The 26,727-nt window shown below is 41.6% G+C and overlaps 1 long non-coding RNA gene across 1 annotated transcript in view; it reads left to right on the top strand.

Moving 5' to 3' along the window:
- The first annotated feature begins 362 nt into the window (after positions 1–362).
- The window catches only part of LOC125965222 (uncharacterized), a 420,463-nt gene continuing 394,098 nt past the window's right edge, over positions 363–26,727 (top strand). The window contains exon 1 of the long non-coding RNA XR_007478871.1: positions 363–532. This is a non-coding gene — a long non-coding RNA (uncharacterized LOC125965222). The remainder of the gene's footprint in view (positions 533–26,727) is intronic.

Below are 26,727 nucleotides of genomic sequence, written 5' to 3'. Positions count from 1 at the left end.
TGAAAAAATTAAATGGAACATCTACAAACACTGGGCCAGCATTATCATAGGACAATGGCTAAAGGTAAGTACAGGCTGCCCTTGAGAAGAGTATGGATGTTCCTGCTCTTCAAAGTAATCAGCACCCTTGTATCACACCCCACCCATTTGATGTTACCTGTCTGGCCTCTGTGGGCTTTAAGAGTTTGCAAATCCTACTACTATATGCCAATGTTCTCCACCTAGAATGCACATTTGAGTCCCCTGTAGTATCTTAAAATGAAGAACCTAGGCTCCACCCCAGACTTAGTAAATAGAAATCTCTATTTGCAGACCAAGAATGTGAATTTGTATATTTAAATACCCAAAGCGAAATTATTAGAGAAATGCAAATCAAAACTACAGTGAGGTATCACCTCACACTAGTTAGAATGGGCATCACCAGAAAATCTACAAACAGCAAATGCTGGAGAGGGTGTGGAGAAAAGGGAACCATCTTGCACTGTTGGTGGGAATGTAAATTGATACAGCCACTATGGACAACAGTATGGAGGTTCCTTAAAAAACTAAAAATAGAATTACCATATGACCCAGCAATCCCGCTGCAGGGCATATGTCCAGAGAAAACCATAATTCCAAAAGACACATGCACCCCAATGTTCATTGCAGCACTATTTACAATAGCCAGGTCATGGAAGCAACCTAAACACCCATTGACAGACAAATGGATGAAGAAGATGTGGTATATATATACAATGAAATATTACTCAGCCATAAAAAGGAACGAAATTGGGTCATTTGTAGAGACGTGGATGGATGCAGAGACTGTCATACAGAGTAAAGTAAGTCAGAAAGAGAAAAACAAATGTCGTATATTAACGCATATATGTGGAACCTAGAAAAATGGTACAGATGAACCGGTTTGCAGGGCAGATATAGAGACACAGATGTAGAGAACAAACGTATAGACACCAAGGGGGGAAAGTGTGGGGGGGTGGGGATGGTGGTGTGATGAATTGGGAGATTGGGATTGACATGTATACACTAATATGTATAAAATGGATAACTAATAAGAACCTGCTGTATAAAAAAATAAATAAAATAAAATTCAAAATAAATAAACAAATACCCAAAGTGACTCTGAGACACCACCACAGTTGGGAACTCTTGGAGGAGAGTAGACTCACGCATGTCCACTTTTTTTTTTTTCAGGACAAACAATGACCCTCTCATCTGGAATGTTGGTTACTCATCATCTCTAAAAATTACCATTGCCGAAATACCATTCCTGGCCCATCCCAGAGAAAGGATTTGGGGGTGGAGTGGGGAGGGAGGTGCTGAAACTAAGATTCCCCTGACCTCATCTACAGCTGAGTCAGACAGAACCCAGGCCTGGTGACCAAAGAGGGCCAAACTCCCAGATCAGAGAGCATTCGAATCTCATCACAGTTAATGGAAGAGCACCATCCACTTATTTCCTTAATAGGCCCCTGCTTCTAATGTGAATGAATGGCTGGTGGAGAATGAAACAACCCAGCAGGAGCTGCATGCATCTGAGATGAGACAGACGCACAAATCTATTCCTTGTTTAAAGATCACGCTGCTAAGAATAGAAGCTGAAACACAGGCTGGAGCGTGTGCACACACAGCCCTAAGGAAGGCCACAACAGAGCTGGAGGAATCCACAGCTTAGTGGAGGATGATCAGAGAATCAGAGCCTTAAAGCAGAAAAGGGACCCTGAAGTCATTCCCTCTAATGCTCTCATTTTATAGATGGGGAAGCAAAGGCCCAGACAGAAAAGAGCATTCCTCACCATTGCCTAGAGATAGAGCAGAAGCATGACTGGAACTCAGATTCTGTCTCCCAGCCTGTGGCCTGACTTAATGTAGTACACTGCCTTGGGAGCCCAAGAGTCCAGAAGGCTAATCAGGGCCAAAGTCACACCACCCTTCTCAGGCATAACTGCCAGGGAGAATCTAGCAAGGGTGTCCATTATTGCATTTTCTTAAATAATGAAAAATCAAAAACCACCTAAATATTCAACAACGGGGACTTGATTAAATAAATAATGCTATAGCCATAGTATAGAACACTATGTGGCCATTAAGAATATTTTTTATTTATATAGGAAAATGAAAAGAGTGGGATACAAATCAGTATATACAGTATGATTCCGGTGTTACATATATATATATGTGTATATATATATATATATACACATATATATATATATATAAAATAGCTACCATTTACTGAGCAGTTACCATGAACCTGGCACCGTGCTAATCACTTAAAACGTATTATCCAATTTAATCCACAAATCAACCAACTGAAGTGGATTCTATTTTTGTTTGTATTTTACAAAAAAAAGCTTCGGCACAGAGGTGTCCTATAGCTAGTAAATTGAAGAGTACATATTTAAACCCATGAGGTCTGAGCTCCAAAGCTTTGTATTTAATCATTATTAATAGATTTTTTAAAAAAAGAAAGGCAGGATATTCAGTTATCTTAGGTTATTTGCCACTTTTCATTTTTCTGTATTTTTTACCTTTTTTTCCTGCAATTTCACATTCCCTCCTACCCCCAGCCCCTGATAACCTCTAGTCTACTTTCTGTCTCTATGAATTTTCCTATTTTAGATATCTCATATAAGTGTAAGTATACATGTGTCCTTTAGTGTCTGTTTTATTTCATTTAGCATAATGTTTCAAGGTTCCTCCATGTTATAGCACATATGCATGCTTCATTCCTTTTTATGGCTGAATAGTATCCTATTGTATGGATATACTACTATTTGTTTATCCATTCATCTCTGTTGATGAACATTTAGGTTGTTTCCACTATTTGGCTATTGTGAATAATACCACCCGCTATGAACATTTGTGTACAAGTACCTGAGTTCCTGTTTTCAGACCTTTGGGGTATATGCCTAGGAATGGAATTGTTGGGTCAAATGGTAATGTTATGTCTCTTTGAGAAACTGCCCAATTGTTTTCCATAGCAGCTACACCATTTTACATTTCCACCAGCAATGTGAGAGGGCTCCAATTTCCTCATATCTTCATCAACATTTGCTATCTTCCTTTTTTTATAATAGCCATCCTGAAAGGTATGAAGTGGTATCTGATTATAGTTTTGGTTTGCATTTCCTAATGACTAATGATGTTGAGATGTTGAGCATATTTTCATATGCCTATTTGCCATTTATATTTCTTTGGTGAAATGTTTATTCAAGTCCTTTGCCTATTTTTTAAATAAATTTATTTATTTTTGGCTGTGTTGACTCTTCGTTGCTGCATGCGGGCTTTCTCTAGTTGCGGTGAGCGGGGGCTACTCTTCGTTGCAGTGCACGGGCTTCCCATTGCAGTGGTTTCTCTTGTTGCAGAGCACGGACTGTAGGCACGCAGGCTTCAGTAGCTGTGGCACGTGGGCTCAGTAGTTGTGGCTCGCGGGCTCTAGAGCACAGGCTCAGCAGTTGTGGCGCACGGGCTTAGTTGCTCCGCGGCATGTGGGATCTTCCCGGACCAGGGCTTAAACCCGTGTCCCCCACGTTGGCAGGCAGATTCTTAACCACTGTGCCACCAGGGAAATCCCTTTGCCTATTTTTTAACTGGTTTGTTTGCCTTTTTGTTGTTGAGTTGTAGGAGTTCTTTATATATTCTGGATATTAAACCCTTGTCAGATATGTCATTTGCAAATATATTTTCTGTGGCTCTTCATCCTCTCGATAGTATTCTTTGATGTACAAGTTTTTTATTTTAATGAAGTCCAACCTCTATTTCTTTTTAGTCAAGAAAAATATAAGATTATGTTTATGAACAATTTTTAATGATATGGGCAAAGCAGAAGCCAAAATTGTACCTATATGAATGAACTATGTAAAAATAAGTGGTAGTTAGATAATCTGGGAGACTTAACTATTCCAGGAAGATTGAGAATCAGAGTCAATATATAGAAAATACTTATGTCATTCTCCATCAGTCAGGTTGAACAGTGATGGCTGCTTTCTCTCTTTCTTCCCCGCAGCAGCTTTCCAAAGAGAGACATGCCTGCTGCTCTATGGGGACTGAGCCCTGAAAATTGAGCTTCCTCTAGCACCCAGGCCTGGTTTATAGAGCTCCAAACAGCTCTCTCTTTCACCCACACCCCTTATCAGGACTGTGACTATGGCTGTTTTAAAGACTTGTGAAGAACTCAGGAAAGACCGAAAGAGTGGCAGAGAGAAGAGCGAAGTCCTTTCTTCTTTTGAATAAGCTAAGACATCTCTAGCTTCCAGAACAAAAAGATACAACTTCAAATGCAGCTATATGGATTTAGGTTAGACAGCTGGTAGAACCTGATAATAAGGCAAGGTAGACAGCGCCTAGGAAGCTTTTTAAAATGCAGTGGTTTCTAAGCCCTGTTTCTGTCCCCACAGAATTACACTGTTTCAGGAGAGAACTGAAAGGAAATGCTTTGTGATTGCAATCTTCCCTCCTGTGCCCCATGGGACATGGGATACTTCTGTCTCCTGCAGCTGCAACACCAGTGGTCTGGTCAGAACAAACAAGGTTTTCTTTTTGGAAAACTCAGGAGCCCTGGAATGAGAGTGTGAGACATGGCATCCTAAATGCTAGAAAGGGAAGGGACTTGACAGGTCTACTCTACCTCCTATATTAGTCAGTGTGGGGGCGTTAGGGGACCCAATACATAACAGCCCTCCTCCCCACCCAAGTTTTGAACCAATTGAGAAATAGGACACAGAAAACCAATAGATGGAGATCCAAAGGTCAGCTTTGTTGCTGATAAGACACAGACTGGAGGATATGGCTTAGACGTGAGGCCAAGTAGGCTTGCTTACACTGTTCCCAGAATAAATGTACCATTGAGTTATAGGCAGGGCTGGAAAAACTGCAGGCCTCATCTTATGGGGCTCTACCTCCGTAAAACTTGTAGCACATAGAGGATCACAGAATAACTGCCCCTTTTAGTCAGGCTGACTCCCAAAGAAAACAAAGGAAGGAGTTAAACAGAGCATGCCCACACCATTCTTCCAAACTCAAGTGGATAGTCAAGTAGAAGTCATACCTTCTTTGTGGAGAAGGATGAATAAGGGATGCGGAGAGAGGCTACTCTGGTGATTTTCAATTTTAGTGGGCATCAGAATCACCTGCAGAGCTTATTACAACACAGATTTCTGGGCTCCACCCCCAGAACCCTGATTCACTGGGTCTCTGGTATGGTCTGATAAATCTTATTTTTTAACAAGTTCCCTGGTGATGCTGATGCTGCTTATCTTGGGACCACACTTTGAGAACCAGTGCTCAGAGAGAATCTCTCCGCTTGGAAATATAAGGAGGAATAAATGATTCCCTTGACCATAAGGACTTGTTTGGTTGCCGGTGACAGAAACCCAACTCAAACTGAAATAAAAAGAACTTATTGGTTCATGTAACTAAATGATACAGCTGTTGATCTAACTTTAAGGACGGCTAGACTCAGAGACGCAGATGGTATCGTCAGGACTCTTTCACTGTCTGTATCTCTCAGCTGTGTTTGTCCCATATGACTCAAGTCTCAAGCTGGATTTGCCCTGGTGTTGGCAAGATGGCTCCACTTATTTCTCTTCCCCTGAGTCAGTGTTTCTCAAACTTCAGCATGAATCAGAATCACCTGGAGGGCTTGTTAAACCACAGATTCCTGGGCTCCAACCCAGGAGTTTCTGATTCAGTAGGTCTGGGGTAAAGCCCAAGAATTGGCAATTCTAACAGATTCCCAGGTGATAATATTGATGCTATCTCAAGAATGGAGAATGGATGCTGGAAAGACTCAAACAATAGATGTTCACTACTCTTTGTTTTACAGATCAAGAAACCGAGAGGTTACGTGGCTGGTCTGTTTTATCCCATTTAGAAGAGAACAGTTTTTCCAAGGATACATTGGTTTTGAAACAAGAAAATCTGACATCAAATCCCTACTGATAAACTGAGTAGTTTAGGGCAGGTTACTAAACCTCTTTACTCCTCTCTTTATTGTTTTAAAATGGGAATAACTGTGACACCTATTCATAGGGTAGGATGAGGGTGTGTTGATTTACTGGAACATGTAAGAGTCCTTTATATTTAGAGAAGTGTTAGATAGACGGTGAGTTTTAAATTATTTTATTTTAAAAATCAATGTGGATTATAATAGACCTGAAAATTAAAACTACATGGAGTCACTATTTTTTGTGTTATTAGTACTATTTTTCCCTTATACAATTGGCAAGATCAAATATTTGATAACACTTCATGGAGCAAAAGTCAGGGGAAACAGTAATTTTCATTCATTGTTAGTTGAGTCCAGTCCATAGCCTGTACTTTCAATGTACTCAGGGACTCAATGCCCCCCAAATTTCATCTCTTTGCCTGAGGAATTTTTCTGAACTGTGGAAGTCCGTTCTGGCCACCAGAAGGCCAGACCAGGGAATTAACACCTACCCCGCTATTCGCTATTCGTATCTCACACCCCCATGCTCCCAGAGCAGCCTTCAGCCAATGACTCTGGGGAGATGCAGCTTCCTCACCTTTGTTTAGGAAAATCCAGAAGCAAGTATTCTGCACCATTTCTCATCATTTCCAAGTGGGATTAAGTTTCAGTCACATACTGTATTAGCTGGTTTCATAATACATCCCTTCAATGGTTGCCTTCCTTTCCCTGTTTCACTCCCCTTCCCCTCAGCTTTCTGGTGTTTCCTGAGCCTTCCAAATACACTACTTGCACTAGAATTATTGTCACAGAGATATGCTTTTCTGGGGGAACCCCAACCAAGATGTAAACATTCTTTGGGAGTGGGCAATATCTAGCAAAATTACAAATTTATATGCCCTTTGACCTAGCAAATCTGATTCTAATAACTTATTTAATGGGTATATGCATGTAGAAAATAACATACATGAGGCTGTTTACTGAAGCACTATTTGTGATAGCAGATAGCAAGAGATTGACACAATTTAAATGTCCATTAATTCAAGACTGGTCAAATAAATCAAGGTACATTCATACAAGGAGATACTATGCAGAAAAAAAAGAAAAAGGAATTCATACTAACTTGTAACAATCTTCAAGATTTACTTAAATGAAATAACGGACAGTATGTCTAATACACCACCATTTGTGTAAAACGAGAGCGTATATAAATGTGTAGTTAGTTGTATCATTGACTTTTTTATTTCTAGGATAAACAAGAAACTGGGAGACTATTCTTATATTATCTATTCAGAAAAACAAATTAATTAGTTAAAAACTTCTTTAAAATGAATGTGGAAAAAGAGTTTTACACTCAGAAAATTACTTATTACTCGTTTCAGAAACACATTTATTTTTAGAGTTAGATACTGTAACTACAAACACTACAAATTGCAATATGTCTAGAAAATGTTTATCAACAACCACCTAGAGCTTTAAAATGTATAGACAATGTGTTAATTAGCCAGGGAGATTTTTTTTTAGAAAAAGGAAAGGAAAGACAGGGAAGGTACTGAAGAACCCTAAGTCACACTTGGGGATTTTGAAGCTCTCGTTATAAATAACATCTCCCCTGTCCTTCAAACTTGCTATGAGCTGGAAGCTTTATATGCACATTCTCTTGTGTTCACTGCAGCTACTATCACCCTAGTTTTATAGATGAGGAGACTAAGGCTTGGGGAACTGAAGGGACTGGTTAAGGGCCACATAAGTAGAACCTGAATTTGATCCCAGGTCTCTCCGACCCCAGGGAAAGATATATGCCAACATCCTCTCAGTGCTACCTATTAAAGATGCAAACCTTGATAAGAGCTTTGAAAAAGGAATCATATTTTAGAGTCATAATACCCCAAGGTCCAGGCTTGAAAAGACGCTAGTGAGCAATAGGGAAAGCCGTTTCCTCTTTGGCCTTTCTGCACAGATTTTCATGCCAGAGCCAGAGCATAGGGACCAGCAAGGGGGTTGTTGATTCATACCTTTCTGTGACTGGAGCATGCCAGCATCTGGGGCCATACTACAGGGCAGCAATGTATTAAAACTAATTTGGAAAATATTTTTTGACAAACAATTAGTTTTGCCTTCTCAGTCCTTCACACAGTGCCTGGCACATAGAAGTTTCTGATAAAATACTTGTTGAGTGAATGAATGAACCACTAACTGGACAGCATAGTGTGAAGTGATGCAAGGAAGTCCAAAGGGGTAAAATACAGTTCCAAGTTATAACTCAGTTGAGGAGACAAGACAAAAATACCGCAATATTTAGGTAAGAGTAGAAGACAGGCCTAAAAGTAAGGCCTCAGTGCCAAAGGAAGCCTGAGCTATAGGAAATCAGAGGTGGGAAACAGCCCTTTAGGCTGATGTGATGGGAAGATGACATATATAGATAAGCAGAGACAAAGGGCGTTCTGGAGAAGACAATTTTTAGTGGAGATGTGGGATAAGCCCAATATCTTGATGCACGGGAAAGAAGCATAAGATTTGGAATTAGATAAGACCAGGGTTCAAATCCCACATCTACCTTTTATTGATGGGTACAATTGCTCAACCCCTCTAATAAGGATAATAATGGGCTTCAGGACCAGGCAGAGACATTCAGACAATACAGCCCCCACAGGTGGTCATTTTAGATGACTGGTCTTCAGGATCTTGTCCTTCCTTGAATGCTTGCCTAAAGCCAGACCAGAGAGAAGGAAGACTATGAATAGGAGAAAGAAAAGATATTTTCCTCTAGGCCCCTGAGATCCCCCAGACCTGGAGCCAACTGGAGAATGAATGGGAATTGGCGTTCTCAACGGACAGACTCAAGCTGGATGGAGCAGCTGTAGCAGAAGGAAATCCCCCATTGCTGCTCCTTGACATCATCTGAGCCTCTGCCAGTCAGTTCTCCAGCCCCAGGGGTCACCAAGCCAAGCTCCAGGCCTGGCCTGAGACACCCAAACCCTCTCCTGCACTGGACCTCCGTTTCTTTTCCTTGTCATCTTGCCCTTTGAGTCTCTACTTCTTTTCCTTTTTCACTCTTTTTTTTTTTTTAATAAAGCAAGTTGATTTACAATGTTGTATTAGTTTCTGGCATACAGCGAAGTGACTCAGTTTTATATATATATATATATATAAATATATATATATATACATATTTTTTTTCATATTCTTTTCCATTATGGTTTATTACAGGATATTGAATATAGTTCCCTGCACTATACAGTAGGACCTTGTCGTTTACCTATTTTATATATAATATTGTGTATCTGCTAATTCCAAACTCCTAATTATCCCTCCCCCACCCCCTTTCCCCTTTGGTAAACATAAGTTTGTTTTCCATGTCTGTCTATTACTGTTTTGTAAATAAGTTCTTTTGTGTCATATTTTAGATTCCACATATAAGTGATATATGGTATTAGTCTTTCTCTTCCTGACTTACTTCACTTAGAATGATAATTTCTAGGTCCACCCATGTTACTGCAAATGGCATTATTTTATTCTTTTTTATAGCTGAATAGTATTCCATTACATATATATATATATATATATATATATATATATATATATATCCTCTTTATCAATTCATCTGTAGATGAACATTTAGGTTGCTTCCATGTCTTGGCTATTGTAAATAGAGCTGCTATGAACACTGGGATGCATGTATCTTTTTGAAGTATAGGTTTCTCTGGATATATGCCCAGGAGTGGGATTGCTGGGTCATGCGGCAACTCTATTTTCAGGTTTTTAAGGAACCTCCATACTGTTTTCCATGGCGGCTGCACCAATTTACATTCCCACCAACAGTGTAGGAGGGTTCTCTTTACTCTACACCCTCTCCAGCATTTGTTATTTGTAGACCTTAATGATGGCCATTCTGCCTGGTGTGAGGTGATACCTCATTGTAGTTTTGATTTGCATTTCTCTAATAATTAGGGATGTTGAGCATCTTTTCACTTGTCTATTGGCCATCTGTATGACTTCTTTGGAGAAATGTCTATTTAGGTCTTCTGTCATTCTTTGATTGGGTTATTTTTTTGTTATTGAGTTGTATGAGCTGTTTGTATATTTTGGAAATCAAACCCTTGTTGGTTGCATCGTTTGCAGATATTTTCTCCCAGTCCGTTGGTTGTCTTTTTGTTTTGTTTATGATTTCCTTTGCTGTGCAAAAGCTTATTAGTTTGATTAGGTCCCATTTGTTTATTTTTGCTTTTATTTCTATTGCCTTGGGAGACTGACCTAAGAAAACATTGGTACAATTTATGTCAGAGAAAGTTTTGTCTATATTCTCTTCTAGGAGTTTTACGGTGTCATGTCTTATATTTAAGTCTTTAAGCCATTTTGAGTTTATTTTTGTGTATGGTGTGACGGTGTGTTCTAACATCATTGATTTATTTGTGGCTGTCCAACTTTCCCTACACCACTTGTTGAAGAGACTGTCCTTTCTCCATGAGTCTTCACTTCTCTTTGTTTCTATTTCAGTATCTATTTCAGCTTTTCTGTCTCTGTTTCAGTCGTTCCCTCTCCCTCTGTTTCTAACTCAATTGTCTAAAGTTCTTTCTCCATTTTACTCACATTTGTCTCAATCACAAGCCCCGGCTCCCTGCACAATATTCTTTGTATTACTAAAACTCAAATCAAAGATGCAGAGGCTTGGCTTATTTACAAAAGCATATCAATCTAAAACTCAGTGTGATCATTTAGATTCATACCTTTATACAATACTCAAAAATATATCTCAGATGGATAAAAGAGTTAAATAGATGAAAGCCAAATCACAGAAAAACTGGCAGGAAATTGAATTCCCTATTTATCAGACCTTTGGAGGAATAATAACTTTTCAAGCATTGAAGCAAAGAAGAAATCACAAAGGAAAAGGTGAACAGATTTTACTATGTAAAAACGTGAAGCTTCTGTGCAAAGAAAAGTAACAAAAGGAAGATAAAATAGAATAATGTTTGCAGTAAATATTCAAAGAATTAATATATAAATTATATGAAGTTGATATCATTAAAAAGAAAAATTAAATCTTGAATAAACAGATCCCTTCCATAAATAGAAATACAACCATAAATCAACATAAGGAAATGTGTTTAGCTTCATATTTTCAAGTATGTGCAAATTAAAACACTAATAGGAACCATTTCCCTGCCATTATACTAGCAAAAATTAAAACAATGAGAATACCCAGTGCTTGTGGTTAAGTAAAGTTACACGATTCTTTTGGAACGCTCTTTGGCAATAATTATCAAGAAACTTTAAACTGTTTGTACCTTTGTCCCTTAATTCCATTCCAAGGGGTTACTCCTAAGGCAGCAGATTTTAAACTATGCTCCTTGCAACCCTAGAAATTCCACAGAATTGTCCATGGGACTGCTAGGAAAGGTATGTTTTAGGCAGGGTTTGGATCTATAAGCAAGAGAAATTAACCCTGGCTATCTTAAGCCTAAAGTCAATGCACTGAAAAAACTCAGAGGTTCACAGAATCAGTGGGAAGCTATACAAGCAGGTTCCGAAAGCAGGCAGAAAACAAGACAATTCCAGCAGGCTAGGGAGCTGGAACCACACTACACGTCTCAGAGCGAGCAGAGTCCGGTGCATGCGGCCCTGCTGCTGAGAGGAAAATGACCTCAATCACCCCCATACTGTCACATGCTCCTGATTCAAAGACATAGAAAAGAATGCCTAATTGAGCCTGAATCACATGCCTTGGGTTTTGCAAGAAAGCAGGAGGTGGGGGTGAAGAATATCCGTCTTTGGCTTACCAGTGGGAGATGGGAATTCTCTCCCAAGTCTCCACACATATGGGGAGTCTCCCCAAACAGAAAACTTGGGTATGAATTGCAAGATGATATAGGTGCTGGACAGTTGGAAAGCAGGAAATACCTTCTACTGGGTGATGGGGTGTTGACCACATAAAGCTCTAAGCCCCCATCCTCATTTCAACTAAAGCAACTCCACATTTATCTGCTTTCCGAATAGGCTTCCAGGCAAGATGTTATTTGCAGGAAGCTTTCTGAAGCTTCAGCACATTTGAGAAGCCCTTGTGACAACACCAGGAAGGCTGGTTTAAGGCACATTACTGTCTCTTTTCTTCTTTGCTGCCTCCAAATAAAGAGGTTGGAAAGATGCTTTTGTAGTCTCCCTTGCAGGTAGGGGTGACCTTGTAACACAATTCTAGCCAGACAGACCTAAGTCTATGTCTACTGGTGGTGATTCTGGAATGATAAAAACAAAATGCAGACCTGAACCAGCGTTACCTCTCCCTCCTTTCTGCCTTGTATACTGATTTTATGATTAGAGCTTCAGCAGCCATTTTGAGAACACTGACATGAGAAAAAGGCCAAGGGAACCAAAGCCAGCAGTCTTTTGCCTTTGAGTAACTTATTATATGAGAACGATAACCCCTTATTTGAAAGGCCATTTAGAGAAGCCTTCTTTTCCTTGCTGCTAAAAACATTACTAATTGAACACCGAAGAGAAAAATCTAAAAAAACTAAATATATATGCTGATAAGCTGTTCATTACAGAATTTTCCAAATCGTTTTTTTTTTTTTAGAAAAGCCAGTAAATTTAAATATTTAACTATAGGAGATAGTTTAAACAAACTGCAGTCTACCCACTGGATGAACTATTATGCCCATGTTAAGCTGGATAAATATGAAGTCTTTATATGCTTATGACAAAATAATTCAAACACTAGAACACATAATTTATCTATGTTATTGTACTATACATAAAAACCCAGCTACCTATAATAGCTGCTATCACTTTTTTTTTTTTTTAGTCTCACTGGAGCTCAGTTCCTTACCTTTTTTACTTTTAATTAAAGTACAGTTGATTTACAATGTTTCAGATGTACAGCAAAGTGATTCATTTATATATATATATATATTCTTTTTCAGATTATTTTCCATTACCGCTATCACTTTTTAAGGAACTGGATCACCCACAGCACCTGCTGAGCAGAGTAGCCCAACAACCATGTTCTGTGCCATTTGGCTCTATGACCCCTCCTCTCCATACAGCCCAATGGCTGGAGGCGGGGAAGGGGCCAACATCCACTGAGATACTTTGTGTAAAACTCTGCTCAAACAGGAGTAAACTGGACCAATAGGTTTCTCATCCCTGGGTCCTGGTGCGCATGAGACCCTGTGTGCGCCCTCCAAGAGTGCAGTTTCTGTTTCCCCCAGTCCTGTGGAATTCCTGCAATCAAACCTCCCTGGCCTTCAAAGCCAGATTCTCTGGGGGCTCCTCTTCCCCTGGCCGGACCCCCAGGCTGGGGAGCCTGACGTGGGGCTCAGAACCTTCACTTCTGTGGTGTAATTAATTTCCAGTTTGTGTGTTGCCCACCCTGCAGGTATGGGATTTGATTTTATTGCGATTGTGCCCCTCCTACCATCTCGTTGTGGCTGCTTCTTTGTCTTTGGATGTAGGGTATCTTTTTTGGTAGGTTCGAGCGTATTTTTGTCTATGGTTGTTCAGCAGTTTGTTGTGATTTTGGTGTTTTTGTAAGAAGGGTGAGCTCACGTCCTTCTACTCCGCCATCTTGTCTCTGTCCAGGTTTCTCATCCTTTGGAGTTGGAATCGGGGGAATACTAAGAGAATCAGGCAAACCACATCAGGGGCTGAAGCTTAAAGGACATGTAGATCACGAGGTCAAGTATGGGAATGAAAGGCTGTGAACATGTGTGTTGTCTGGAACTGGAAAATATTAGGCTGAGAAAAGATACAGAGCAGAGTGTAAGGAAGTCAGCTGGGGGGAAAGGAGAGAAAGAGACGCAGAAAGAAGCAAAAGCACAAAGAGTAGCTAACTGAGGTAAATGACAGAGTGTTGGCATGGATATCAGGAGGTCCGACCGAGTTCTGGAAAGCTGCCTGAGATCTAGAACAGCTTCTCCAGCTCCAGTCCAACAGACTTACCAGATTCCAACCCCTTTTGCTGAATTTTGGTGGGACTCTTTTCCCTTTTAGCTAAATGGTTTCAGTTAGACCCTGAAGGCTATATGAGTATGCATTCCTGGGAATTATAATAGCCTAACACAGGCATAAACACAATCATGTAAAACTCCTCTCTGAATATGGACAGGAACGTGAGCAAAAAAAAGCAACTGATTTGTCAGAGAAGGAAGTTTGTGGGTGATGTTTCTTTTGAGGAATTCATTATTACTGCTCTAATATTGTTTTTACAGTAAATAAAATTGAGTTTTAAAAGCACTGTAGAACTGGAGTAAAGCTTTATATGTGTGCGTGCTGTCTGACCCTGCAATACTACTTCCAAGAATGTAAGAATATAATCAGAGATAATGCATCAGAATGTTAAGTTCTTGAATACTCATCACAGCATTGCAGAAAAAAAAAAATGTAAACCACTAAAATGCCAAACAAGAGTATTGATTAAATAAGTTATGATATATCCATAATGGGATGCTGTACAATCATTAAAAATCATATTGTAGAAGAATATTGGTTGACATAGAAAATATTCATGATCTACTGCTAAGAAGAAGAAAAACAAACAAGCAAAAACAAAAACCAAAGAACCCTACAAAATAGTAACTATTTTGGTGACTTTTTTTTCTGTAGAGAAAACAATGTATGCTATTATAGGCATAAAATATATTAATATGGAAAGACAGATGCTAACATGTTAACAGTGGTCAGTCCTCAGGTTGGGAGGCAGGGATAATTAGAAGAAATTTCTGTATGTTTCCTTCATGCTTTTCTCATGTTTTCCTCCCTTAAATATTATGGAGGATCAGGGAGGTGGGTTTTATTTCCCCCATTTTTTTTTTTTAAGAAAAACCTGCTGACTGCCCATATGCCTAGGAAACCATTGCCACAATTCCCAACGTTCTCCACAGCTCTCGAGCTTGGGGAAACCTAGGGAACTGCTCCCAGAGCCAAGAGCGCAGGTAATGACAAGGAGAGAGGAACAGACGACAGAGACAGAGGCTGGGCAAGTCAGAGGAAACGCAGGCCGCAGGATGGCGGGGATGCACTTGGAAGGGTGGCTCTGGAAGGACCCAGGGCTGCTGATCTGGGCTGCTAACAGGCTGTGCTCACAGAGATATGATGCTTTAAGCCTGTGAAAAGCCCAGCCAACTAGGGGAAGCGGCTCTGCAAGCGCCCCAACCTGCTGAAGATGGTCTTGAGCGCTCAGAGCCCGAATAAGAGCTGTAAACCCAGCGGGGCTCCGGCCAGGCCCCGGGTAAGGCAGGCGTGAGCCTGGGAGGTGGGAACCATGTGCTGCAAGCTCAGAGCCTGGGGCATGCCTCACTCCCTACTGTCCTCCCCTCCGTCCCCACCAAGGCGGGTATCTGTCTAGTTTTACAAACACAAAAACAAAGCAATTATGGTGACACTTGTCAACTGAAAAAAAAAAAAAGCACAGCATGAGGGTTGTGAGTTAAATTTTATTTGGGGCAAAATGAAGACTATAGCCTGGGAAACAGCCTCTCAGAGAGCTCTGAGGAACTGCTGGGAGGAGGCAGGGGTGGAGATCAGTATGTATGTGATTTTTGTGAATGAGGTTACGTGCAGTCAAGCATGCATTTGGGCAGAGGGTTGCTGCGACTCACGAGGAGCAGATGTCTTCATTAATGATCTTAGTGCTTTTCTAGGTATGACAAGATGCAAGAATTGAGCTCATAAATTCTTCTCCTGAAAATATCTATCTGAAGGCCTGTTCTGCCAGTTTTTCCCAGAGCACAGAGTGCCTCACTCTTGATCTGAGCCCTGAACTCCTTTCAGGATGTGTTGAAGGTCAGCGACTGCAGTGGCTAGTGACTAATCCTCGTAGAAGAAGATGACGAGTGACAATTTTTCATCCACACACTGAAGAAATATGGAAACAGAAGTCAGACTTAGGTCTGACTCTCAACTCATTCAACCATGAGCAGGTCCTCTTGCTGCTTCATGCCTCAGTTTCCCATCTATGACATGGGAATAATGATAATATTTACCCCAACAGGTAACTCTGCATGTTATTAATGAAGACAAAGAAATGGTGTAAGAAAGGATATGTGAAAACTGCTTTGTAAATTATGAAGGACTAAGCTAATGTCAATCCCTGTTCATCAGATGTATGCCTTCTAGTTCTCTAATTCTGAATGTGATTTGTATATATCATGGTACCTCACTGCCTTCCAATTTCCACAGCTTGCGATGGAAAGCTCCACAGAGAAACGATAATTTAGACGTAGAAAGGAAATCAGATCCCAAGCAAAGGAGAACACATACCTGCTAATATAAAGATCAGTACAATTTCTGAGACTGAGGTTTGAATTCAGCTCTGAGTTTTACAATCGAGAAGATGTAAAAGGAACCATTTAGGGGAAATGGAATGTTCCCTAAATCCACATTGCTCAAGTAGCAGTCATTGAGGTACCACTCTCCCATGTTTTGCTCTATCTGTATGCCACCTGTACTTTTAGTAAATGAATACTTTAAACAAGTCTAACAAAAAAAATTTCCTAAGAAAACATATAACACTCCTTTAAGTGCTTGCCTTATATTTTCCTTAATATACTGTACAGAGCCCATCATGGCATGTCCACACTGCCCAAGATCCTAGATCCCAAAGATCACTGGAGATAACTCCCCAGACCATGCCGAGGAGAGCAAGGTCCAGCAAAGGGACCAGACTTGCCCAAGGTCACATATCAGGTTGATATGTGGGAGGGACAGGTTGAGGCTTCCTGACCTCCAGTCCAGTGCCCTTGGCTCCCCTTTACCCACTGTCTTTCTCTGAGTCCCTCCCGCCACCATCCAAACTGACCCCTCAGTCAGGGTCTGTGCCTATGAGGTCCCATTAATGAGCCCATGTCTGATTCTGAAAGAAGGTGAGTTGATGCAATTTCGGTGACTCCCCAAACCACCTGGGATTCTTTCCTAGTCTCTTTCCCTAGATCGTGGGAACCAGGAGGGGAACAGCCATGATTCAGGCGGTTGGTGCGGAACAATAGGAGTGGAGGTGGAGTCCTCTAGACCTCTTGACAAGTGGGTGGTGAATGAGCTTGGAACAAATCGTACAGGATGAAGAGAAATGGCCAGAGGAGGGGAAGGATTTCCGGGGCTCAGCAGTTTGTGTCCCGAAGGAAAGCACCCAGCAGAGGAGGCAGCCCAGGGTCCCCAGCTGAGGCTGAGCCAGCTGAGAAAGGGAGGCTGTTTAACCTGGGCTCTCAGAATGGTTCCCTTTCCCCATTTGTCCACCTGAGAGGATGCCTGCTGTAATATGCCCTACGGTGCTATATGAGCTAGCAGAGCCCCATGTGGGTCCCAGGGACAATTTTATCAAGGACTGCAAGGTGATATGAAACCCAGGCAGGTCCCCTGGGGCCAGATGGGGACATGTCCCCTTCACGCAGATGCCCCCGCCCCAGGACCCCTGCAGAGCCAGTGAGCAGTGCTGCATCAGACTAGTAAGAACAACCTGCTGAGCTCATCCAGAGCTCAGCTCTAATACAGATTCGGGCTGGGAAGAGGGGTACAGAGACTCCACTAAGTCTAGTAATCGTGCTGCCAACGCTCAAGGTGGACATGGAGGTGCCTTTTCGGCTCCACTTCGTCTCTGCCAGGTGTTGCTCTTGGGAGACAGAGGGATGAAGGAACAAGCCCCGGGTTAGGAGCCAGCAGGCTAGAGTTCTTGCTCTGGCTCTGTGTGATGTCAGGCAAATCCCTTTGACACTCTGGGCTTCCGTTTCCTCATCTGCACAATTATTTTCTTAATTCTTGTCCTGTTGCAAGAATTAGGAAATCTAGGTTCTGAGGTCAGATGGACTTGGTTTCTAGTCAAATTCTTCTAGTCAAAGGAGCTCAGAGTTCAGCAGAGGACATAGACAAAGACAGACGATAGAGACTGGCACAAAAGCAGTAATCTTGCTGCTTGCTCAAGCCTGAATAGACAGTCAGTAGCAGAGTGAGGACTAGAATGAAGGATCTGGACTCTAATGTAAAGACACATCTAACAGATAATCATACAAATAATTAACGGAATAATTAATTATAAACGTGATAGGTGCTGTGAATGAAAAACAGAGGATGCTGCCAGAGTACGAAACAGATTATAACATGACAGAGAAGCCATGTTAAAGATTTTGGACATTCTCCAAAGACTCATAGGAAATCATTTAAGCAAAACAGTGATGGTGAGAGTATGCTGCAGTGAAGACTGGATTGGAAAGACACAACAGTAGAGGCATGGACACCTGTTAAGAGGCTCTTGCAATAATCCAGACAAGAGACGGTAATGGCATGGGTTAGGGTAGTGAGGACAATAGACCAATGTGGTAGAACCATCAGGACTCAATAACGGATTTGATATGAAAAAGGGAAGAGAGAAGAAATGTTAAAGATGTACCCTGAGTTACTGGAATGAGCAATAGGGTAAATGATGATGCCATCTACAGGGATTGGGGTATGAGAGGAGGGGCAGCTTTGGGGGGAGAAGACCTTTAGTTCAACTTTGGCTGTGTTGGGTTTTCCTGTTGTGATGGTGGTTGTTTTGGTTGTTTTGGTCTAGTTGTTTTGTTAAGTTTGCCTGTGAAATTGAGAAGGCAGTTAGATATGTAAGCCTCTCAGTCGGAGAGGAGGGGGCTTCAGAGTCAACCCAATATGGCAACAGAAGCCACAATGGACAGAGAGAGGCAGCCTGCCTGGCCCTAACACAGAATAGGGAGTAGATAGAGCATAGGCTTTGAATGACACTCACTGGTTTCCACTCCCCCTTTACCATCAGCCATGTGACCTTGGGCAAATTGCTTCATCTCTCTGAGCATAAGACTCCTCATTTGTGAAATGGAAATGATTTTAGCATCCTCACCAAATTATCATGAGAATTACACTATAATACAATTAACAGTTCAAAAGACTTTCATCTGCTATATGTGAGGATATTTCAGACAAGCACCTTGTACTATATGTTAAAAGCTTGGTGTGAATTCTAATACCCAAACAATGTTTTTTTTAACAAAATAAGATATCCAAAGCACTTATCACAGTAGAGAGAGAGCATAGCTTAGGTTTCCGCAGCTATTTTAGAGATAGACAACCCGGATTCAAGCCTGGACTTACCACTTCCAAGTTGCGTGACTTTGAGCAATTATTTACTGAGTTTCCATTTCTGAAAAATTGGGAGAATAATGGAATCAGCTTCATGAGTTTGTTGCATGGATTAAATGAAATAATGATGTAAAGTACCTTGCATTTACTATGTGCTCAAAACATGCCAATTATTATTATTATCTGTAATAGATTGTCTGGCACACGGTGAGTATTCATTACATTTGTTCCCCCACATCCTCCTCGCCATTCCTCCACCCTCCACACGTCCATCTGCACACATTTTAGGTGCACAGGCCTTACTCAGTGTCTGCTTACAGAAGAACCAGAGCTCTCTAAGTCCTAATTCCTCACGGCACCCTGAATTCAGCTCTCTCCGCAGCAATCTATTCTCCCCCTTCATTCAACAAGCACAACAGATAATACAGGACATTGTCACGTTGTTCTCAAGTACCAGCTCCCCTCCCTCACTGGGAATGTAAGAGACAGAGGCTCTAGGCCATATGCTCACATCATCAGCTGTGTTTCCATGACGACCAGTCCAGCATAACTAGATGTTTCAGCAGAGATGAGCTGTTACACCCAGCTCCCCACAGAATGTAGCTGACTAGCTATTATTATATTCCTTGCATTGATCTAAGGGCTAAAGCAGGCTAGATATGGCTCTGAGGGGTGGCGAAGTTTGTGTTTGCATAAGTAAGAGATTGAATTTGGGAATGCATTTGGCTATCCATTGCAGCAGTAAATGCTTTGGCTGTAATAAGTTAAAAGAAATCTGAAACAAAAATTGGGTTCTAAATGCTACAACAGAGGAAGGTACCTATTGCTATGTGAACCAGACAAAGATACAGACCTAATTCTCCCTAAGAGGAATGAAGAAGACTTCATTTTAACAAAAACTTTGGCATTTGTTAAAATGAGGTCTTTAAAAAAAAAAAAGAAACGTACTCTAAATGTATCAGGGTGCTTTCAACTGCAAGTAGCAGAAAACCTAACTAAAGCATTTTAAATAATTATGATATTTGTTATCTTCACGCTCCAGAAAATCTAGCAGTAAGCCTTTCCAGGGCTGGTTAATTCAGTGGCTCCGGAATATCACCAGGATCCAAGTGCTTTCTGTCTTTCCTTAGCATGTCTGCAATATCTGCAATATGTCCCGTCACGGTTAAGAGATAACCAAAGCATTTCTAGATATCACAAGCAGACATTTCATCTCCAAAGAAGAAGAGCATTTGCTCCCGTGCATCTTTTTTGTGTAGTGAGGAAAACCTCTCCCAATACTCGCCCTGCAGACTTCCTCTCAGGTCCTGATGGCATTACTTCATCATGGATTCAAAGTCAAGGATTTGGATTTTTATCCTGCAGAAAATGGGTAACCATTAAAGGATTTTCAGCCAGGTGATGGAGTCATAGACTTCTGTTTTTGATAGATCACTTAGAGAGTCATATGGAGGATGGAATAGAGGGATGGATGGATGAGAAGCAGAGAGACCTGTTAGCAAACTGTTGCAAAATCCATATAGGAGATGATGAGGTCTGAACTAAGTTAGTGATGGTAGCAATTGAGGTGGGAGATAGGAAGATAAATGGAGGGAGTTGGAGCTGTTAGATTATCATGATATTAGACACAGATTGATTGGCTAGAATGCTACTTAGATTTCTTATTTTTGTATCTGAGTAAAAGAGTCTTACCACCAACTGAGCTGAAGAACATCACAGGACCAAATTTGAGGGAACTGATGATTAGCTCAATCGTGTAACTATGGAGTTGGGGGACCACAGTATATCCAGGTAGCAGGACAATACAGAGGCTGGAAGCTCAGAAAAGAGATAGGGAGCTGGGGTCACCAGTATGTGAGGGGTTGGTGTAAATCAAAGGAATGGATGAGGTCACCCAGAGCAAAAAGGGAAGGGTGCCAAGGACAGACCCTGAGTGAACAGCATTTAAGGAAAGGGCCATGGACAGGAATTCAGTGAAAAAGATGGATCCAGAGAAATCAGAGAGGTAGAAAGAGAAGCAGAGAGGGTGGTGTTATAGAAGCTAAAGGAAGAGGACTCCAAAAGAGTGTAACATCTTACAGAGGAGCTAGGAAGATAGGGGACTGGTTTAAGCTTTAATAACACTGATACATTCTCTTTCTACAAGTCTGGCTGTGAAGGGGAGTGGAGAGATAATGCGATGACTGAGGCAGGTGGGGGAGGATTTTATAAACGTGGAATGAGGCTTGAGCATGTTTATAGTCTCAGCATAGGAGCCTAGAGCCAGGGAGATGCTATCGTTGCCCTGCCTGACCCAGATACAGGACAATTTTGGAGCAGAATTCCAAAAGCTAGAGTTTTCTCCTCTCCCAAGGCCATTCCAGGGGTCCCTAGGGATGGCTGCTCAACAGGGGGCTGCCAGGTGTCCCTCAGTCTCTGTTCCTTCGATGACATTCATCTACATGCCTGTATTGTTCTTGGAAGATACACGGGAATCAATTATGGTCTCCACTTAATACTGGCTTACTGAGAATTATGCAAAATACCAGCTGTCTCCCAGATCACCTCATTAGTGCCTTGGGGTGGTAATTTCATGGAAATGACTCTGAGGCAAAGTTGGGCTGCCCAGCAGGGAGCCTTTTACGGTAGGCATCTGTCTTCTAGATCTTCTCTGCCTCCTTTGGGGCCAGCCGAATCAATTGTCCCCAGGCCAGACTCGGGGTGGGGGGGGGGCTGCACCCTCAGCTTCCCTGCTTCCTTCAGACTCAGAGGGCCCTTTGCCCTGGCCAGTCACTCACTGTCCACCCCTTGGTGGCACAACTTGGACTAGAAGCAAAGAGTAGGGGACTGTACCTTGGGAGGATCAGGAGTATGTAACCTGGAAGAGACACAGAAAAGCTGTCAACACTGCAGAGATCCCATCAGAGCCTGGGACACCCAACACTTGCCTTCACAGCCCCAGTGGGACATATTTTGAGGTATTGGCGTCTCTAGAGAAACCACCTGCTTCACTCTAGGAGTTTACTCCCAGAAGCCATGTTACTGCTGCCTCACCCTATTCATCATCCTCATCATTGGGTAATTGGTCCAGGGTGGACATTGGGCCCAAGAACTTTTCCCATAATCGTTTTCATTGCAGAATTCCAGTGCTCACCACTGTACCTAGCACAGAGTAGGAGCTTGACAAATATTTCCTGAATTCATTTTTACCTTTCCATTTACCACATCCTATTTGCTTTACCAGGAAGGATTTTTCTCTATCGTTTTCATTTAGCTAATGCCTTCACATCTTTCCAAGCTCACTCAAAACATCATCAACCCCATGAAAGCTTCAGTGATTCCCCACCTCTGATCTGTACTGTAGTATTCAGAGCTAATCTCTGAGGTAGAATTTTGCACTCTGTATTGCAAATATTTTCTTGCTCATCTGCTACTTTGTCCTCTCTTTCTCTCTAGATAGATAAATGATAGATAGGTAGATATATAGGTAGGTAGGTAGGTAGGTAGGTAGATAGATATACAACCTAATGCATTTGAGACTCATCTATGTTGTACGATGTATCAGTACTTCATTTCTTTTTATTGTTGAATAATATAACACATTTTATTTATTCATTCTTCAGTTGATAGACATTTAGTTCATTTTTGCTTTTTGGCTATTATGAATAATACTGCTATTTACATTCATGTACAAGTTTTTGTGTGGATGTACATTTTCATTTCTCTTGGACTAGCTGGGTCATATGGTAACTCTATGTTTAAACTTTTGAGAAACTGCTAGACTGTTATCTAAAGCCCTGTACCATGTACATTCCTATCATCAGGGTGTGAGGGTTCTAGTCTCCACATCCTCCGGCAACACTTATTATTATCTTTTTTATTATAGCCATCCTAGTGAAAAAGAAGTGGTATCTTATTGTTGTTTTGATTTGCATTGCCCTAATGATTAGTGGTGTTAAGTATCTATTCATTTGCTTATGGGCCATTTGTATATCTTTGGAGGAATGTCTATTCAAGTCCTTTACCCATTTTTTAAACTGGGTTATTTGTCATTCAATAAGTGTTTGATAACACTTATTGAATTGTAAGTGTTATTTATGTGTTCTGAATGTAAGTGTCTTATCAGATGTATTTTTGCAAATATTTTCTCCCATTCTGTGGGTTGTCTTTTCATTTGCTTGATGGTGTCTTTTGAGGTACAGAAGTTTTAAATTTTGATGAAATCAAATTTATCTACTTTTTCTTTGGTTTCCTGTGCTTTGGGTGTTGCATCTAGAAAGGCTTTACCTAACCTAAAGTCATGAAGATTTATTCTCTTTTTTTTTTTTTAATGGAGTTAGATTCTTTATTACCCAGGGCCATCTTTCAAATTCAGCCCCTGTTTTCTTTTCTTTTTTAAATAAATTTATTTATTTAGGCTGCATTGGGTCTTCGTTGTTGCGCATGGGCTTTCTCTAGTTGCAGCCAGTGGGGGCTACTTTTTGTTTTGGTGCGTGGTCGCTTCTCTTGTTGCGGAGCACGGGCTCTAGGTACGTGGGCTTCAGTAGTTGTGGCACGCGGGTTCAGTAGTTGTGGTGCACGGGGTTAGTTGCTCTGTGGCATGTGGGAACTTCCCAGACCAGGGCTCAAACCCGTGTCCCGTGCATTGGCAGGCGGATGCTTAACCACTGCGCCACCAGGGAAGTCCCATGAAGATTTATTCTTACGTTTTCTTCCAGGAATTTTATAGTTTTAACTCTTACGTTCAAGTCTCTAATCCATTTGGAGTTAAAAAGGTTTAATCTTAAACTCATTATTTAAGATTATAGGTTGGGAACTTGATCGTTTAGAGCATAAGTAGGGGAGTGAAATCTAGCCTGAAGATACCTCTTCTCCTGAATAGGGGCAAGGCTTCTCCAGCATCAGTGTTTTCTTTCAAAGTGGAAGAGTTTGGTTAGTGTGACATTCTCCATTTATTTATTCTGTCCACAGAAAGCGGAATGACTTAGTGATTCATAATCTGGATATGTTTGATTCAGTGACATCTTCTCTCCTCATTTTTCTTGGGTGAGAGCCTGCCTGCAGGGAACAGGAGTTCTCCTCTGCTCCTCCCTGTTGTATGTCTTACCTGGGCAGCACCCCATATCTGCAGGCAGCTGTGGTCCAGCACTACCTCCACTGAGTGGTGACTCTGCATAATTTTGGAGTTCAGTTAGCAGACTTATTTGGCTCTCACTGTCAGCTGTATGTCCCAACTTAGCCTTTATCACCTAAAAGGTGATATTTTGCCTACCATCTATCTAACTTATTCTTTGTTTAATTACTCAATTTGTTTAGAATCCAGACAATGGGACGGGTTCTCTGATTGGGCCACATCAGAGACTCTAATAATCCTTTTCCCTCTTTAAGCCTCTAGTATTGGGAGATGGGCAAGAAGGAAGGAGAGATTGTCTTAATTTGACTGGCCCTAGCTATAGTCCTCCCTCTGTTGGTTATTGTTGCTTCTCTGGCTGACAGTGATGGTCCATTGATGACCTCTGTCAGACAGATTTCTAAAAGTAGGCTCTCTCATGGAGAATGTGTGGGAGTTCTTGGAGGGAACTGCAGGAACCTCCCCACTAGAGAGTGGTCTGAAAAATCAGTCAAGAGTCCAGGCAGGAAAGAGACCCCACATTCAAAAGAGTAACTGAAGAGACTTTAATGAAGAGACTGTTGGCAGAGGAGTGGACAAGGTTAAGGGAGCCAACCAGGACTGCTGATGCACCCAAGGGTAGTCAGGGGGAAGCCTGTACCACCACTAGGTTGGAAGGGATATGGGGAAGGAATTGTTAACCATGGAAGAGGGGACACCCGAATGCTGTGGCCATAGGAAGATGAGGGAAGTTATTGTAAAACAGTGGCCCAGCATGGAGGGCATTGGGACAGGGGGATAAATATCTTTCTTTCCTCCCATCCTCTCATCTCTTGCTAGTGTGTCCTATTGCCCAGACCCAACTGGAAACCAGAGGGCAAAGGAGACTTGTGATAATGTCCATAGAAGTAAACCTCCCAGGTCACAGAGCAGGGCAGGGAAGGGTAGGGAATGGAGCTGGAGAGGCAAGTGGACAAAACGCAGCACATATGACATGGGAGGTGGGGCTCTGCTCTTCCACACCCCTCAGCTACCACTATCAGGGTGACAGCAGCAGTACTGCTGTCAAAGTGCTTATGTCTAGTGCATATTCTGATTAAGCAGCAGCCATGCCATCCAACTTTGAATATCAACCCTGAGCATACTTTACAGCTTCTTAATGCTGGGGTTTCCTGTCTGGAAGATGGAACAACAATAAAATGGATAGAACAACAGGTAGAACAACAATAAAAAGGATCAAGCCCCCTTACTCTGTGATATTCACTTGACCTTCAAGGAACTCACAGAAACTTTCAGCTCTGAGCAGTGGGTGTGCAGACTATTCCACTGCCCCACTTCTTCTCTCTGGCCTGCCATCCCTCTCCAATTTTATTCTCTCCTGCTCAGTTAGACATGAGATAGTTCAGTAATCTACTGCCTAGGCAGATGTCCAACTGTAGAATAGAATTCTGGTCTCTTCTTGCAGGCAACTGTAATGTTTACAAATGATTCTTTTGGGGCTCCCCCTCCATGCCCCAGCATGAGGCTTCAGGCAGACAAGAAAGAACCCACTCACCTTGAAGAAATGTTACAGTCTCCACAGGCCAACTATCCTCAAGAAATCTCTGCTGTCTTCCCTACTCTATATTTTAATATATTTTGGAAAGGAGGGTATAGTAGTGGAGAGGTGATAGATGGTGGCAGCAGGGCAAATTCTGTACCAGGAGAAGATTGAAAGGTATGGGGGTATACCTCCAAATGTAGGCTGTTCTTTTTAGAAGGTGAGATATTTAGTTATTTTCTGTTTTTTTTTTTTCTCCAGCTTTCAGCTTTAGTGTGACTGCAGGGCAGTAAGAAAATAACTACTAACATCCTATTAAAAAAATAATTCCTGGGAATTCCCTGGCGGTCCACTGGTTAGGACTCCGCGCTTCCACTGCAGAGGGCACAGGTTTGATCCCTGGTCAGGGAACTAAGATCCCACAAGCCTCTCAGTGTGGCCAAAAAAAGAAAAAATAAATAAATTCCTGCTCTTGGCAAAATTTTAAATACTGTAAATATAGATGTAATATAGAAAGTACAAAGCTCCCATAATCACAGTTCTCTGAAAAAACATCAGTGCTAGCAGTTTGATAAAATTCCTTTAGACTTCTTTTTTTACAATGCATATAAACTTTATTAACTTTAAAAAACAGGATCTCATAGTGCAAATACTATTTTGTAACTTTCTTTTTTTCACTCAACAGAGTATCCTAGACATTCATAAGTTTTCTCACTGTCAGAGTATGGAGTTAAAAGTATTGAAAGGGGGGGCTTCCCTGGTGGCGCAGTGGTTGAGAGTCTGCCTGCTGATGCAGTGGACGTGGGTTTGTGCCCCGGTCCAGGAAGATCCCACATGCCACGGAGCGGCTGCGCCCGTGAGCCATGGTCGCTGAGCCTGCGCGTCCGGAGCCTGTGCTCCGCAGCGGGAGAGGCCACAGCAGTGAGAGGCCTGCGTACTGCAAAAAAAGAAAAAAAAAAAGAAAAAAAAAAGTATTGAAAGGGGGAAAACCAGGATGTAGTGTTGAATTAGGATTGGTGGAAACTGATGAATTTCAACATATGTAGAAATAAATATACTGTACATATAAATGTCTGTATGTGTGCCTACACTCAC

The sequence above is a fragment of the Orcinus orca genome, chromosome 8, assembly GCF_937001465.1.
Source record: "Orcinus orca chromosome 8, mOrcOrc1.1, whole genome shotgun sequence".
NCBI lineage: Eukaryota > Metazoa > Chordata > Mammalia > Artiodactyla > Delphinidae > Orcinus > Orcinus orca.
This window is presented reverse-complemented; position numbering and strand designations above follow the sequence as displayed.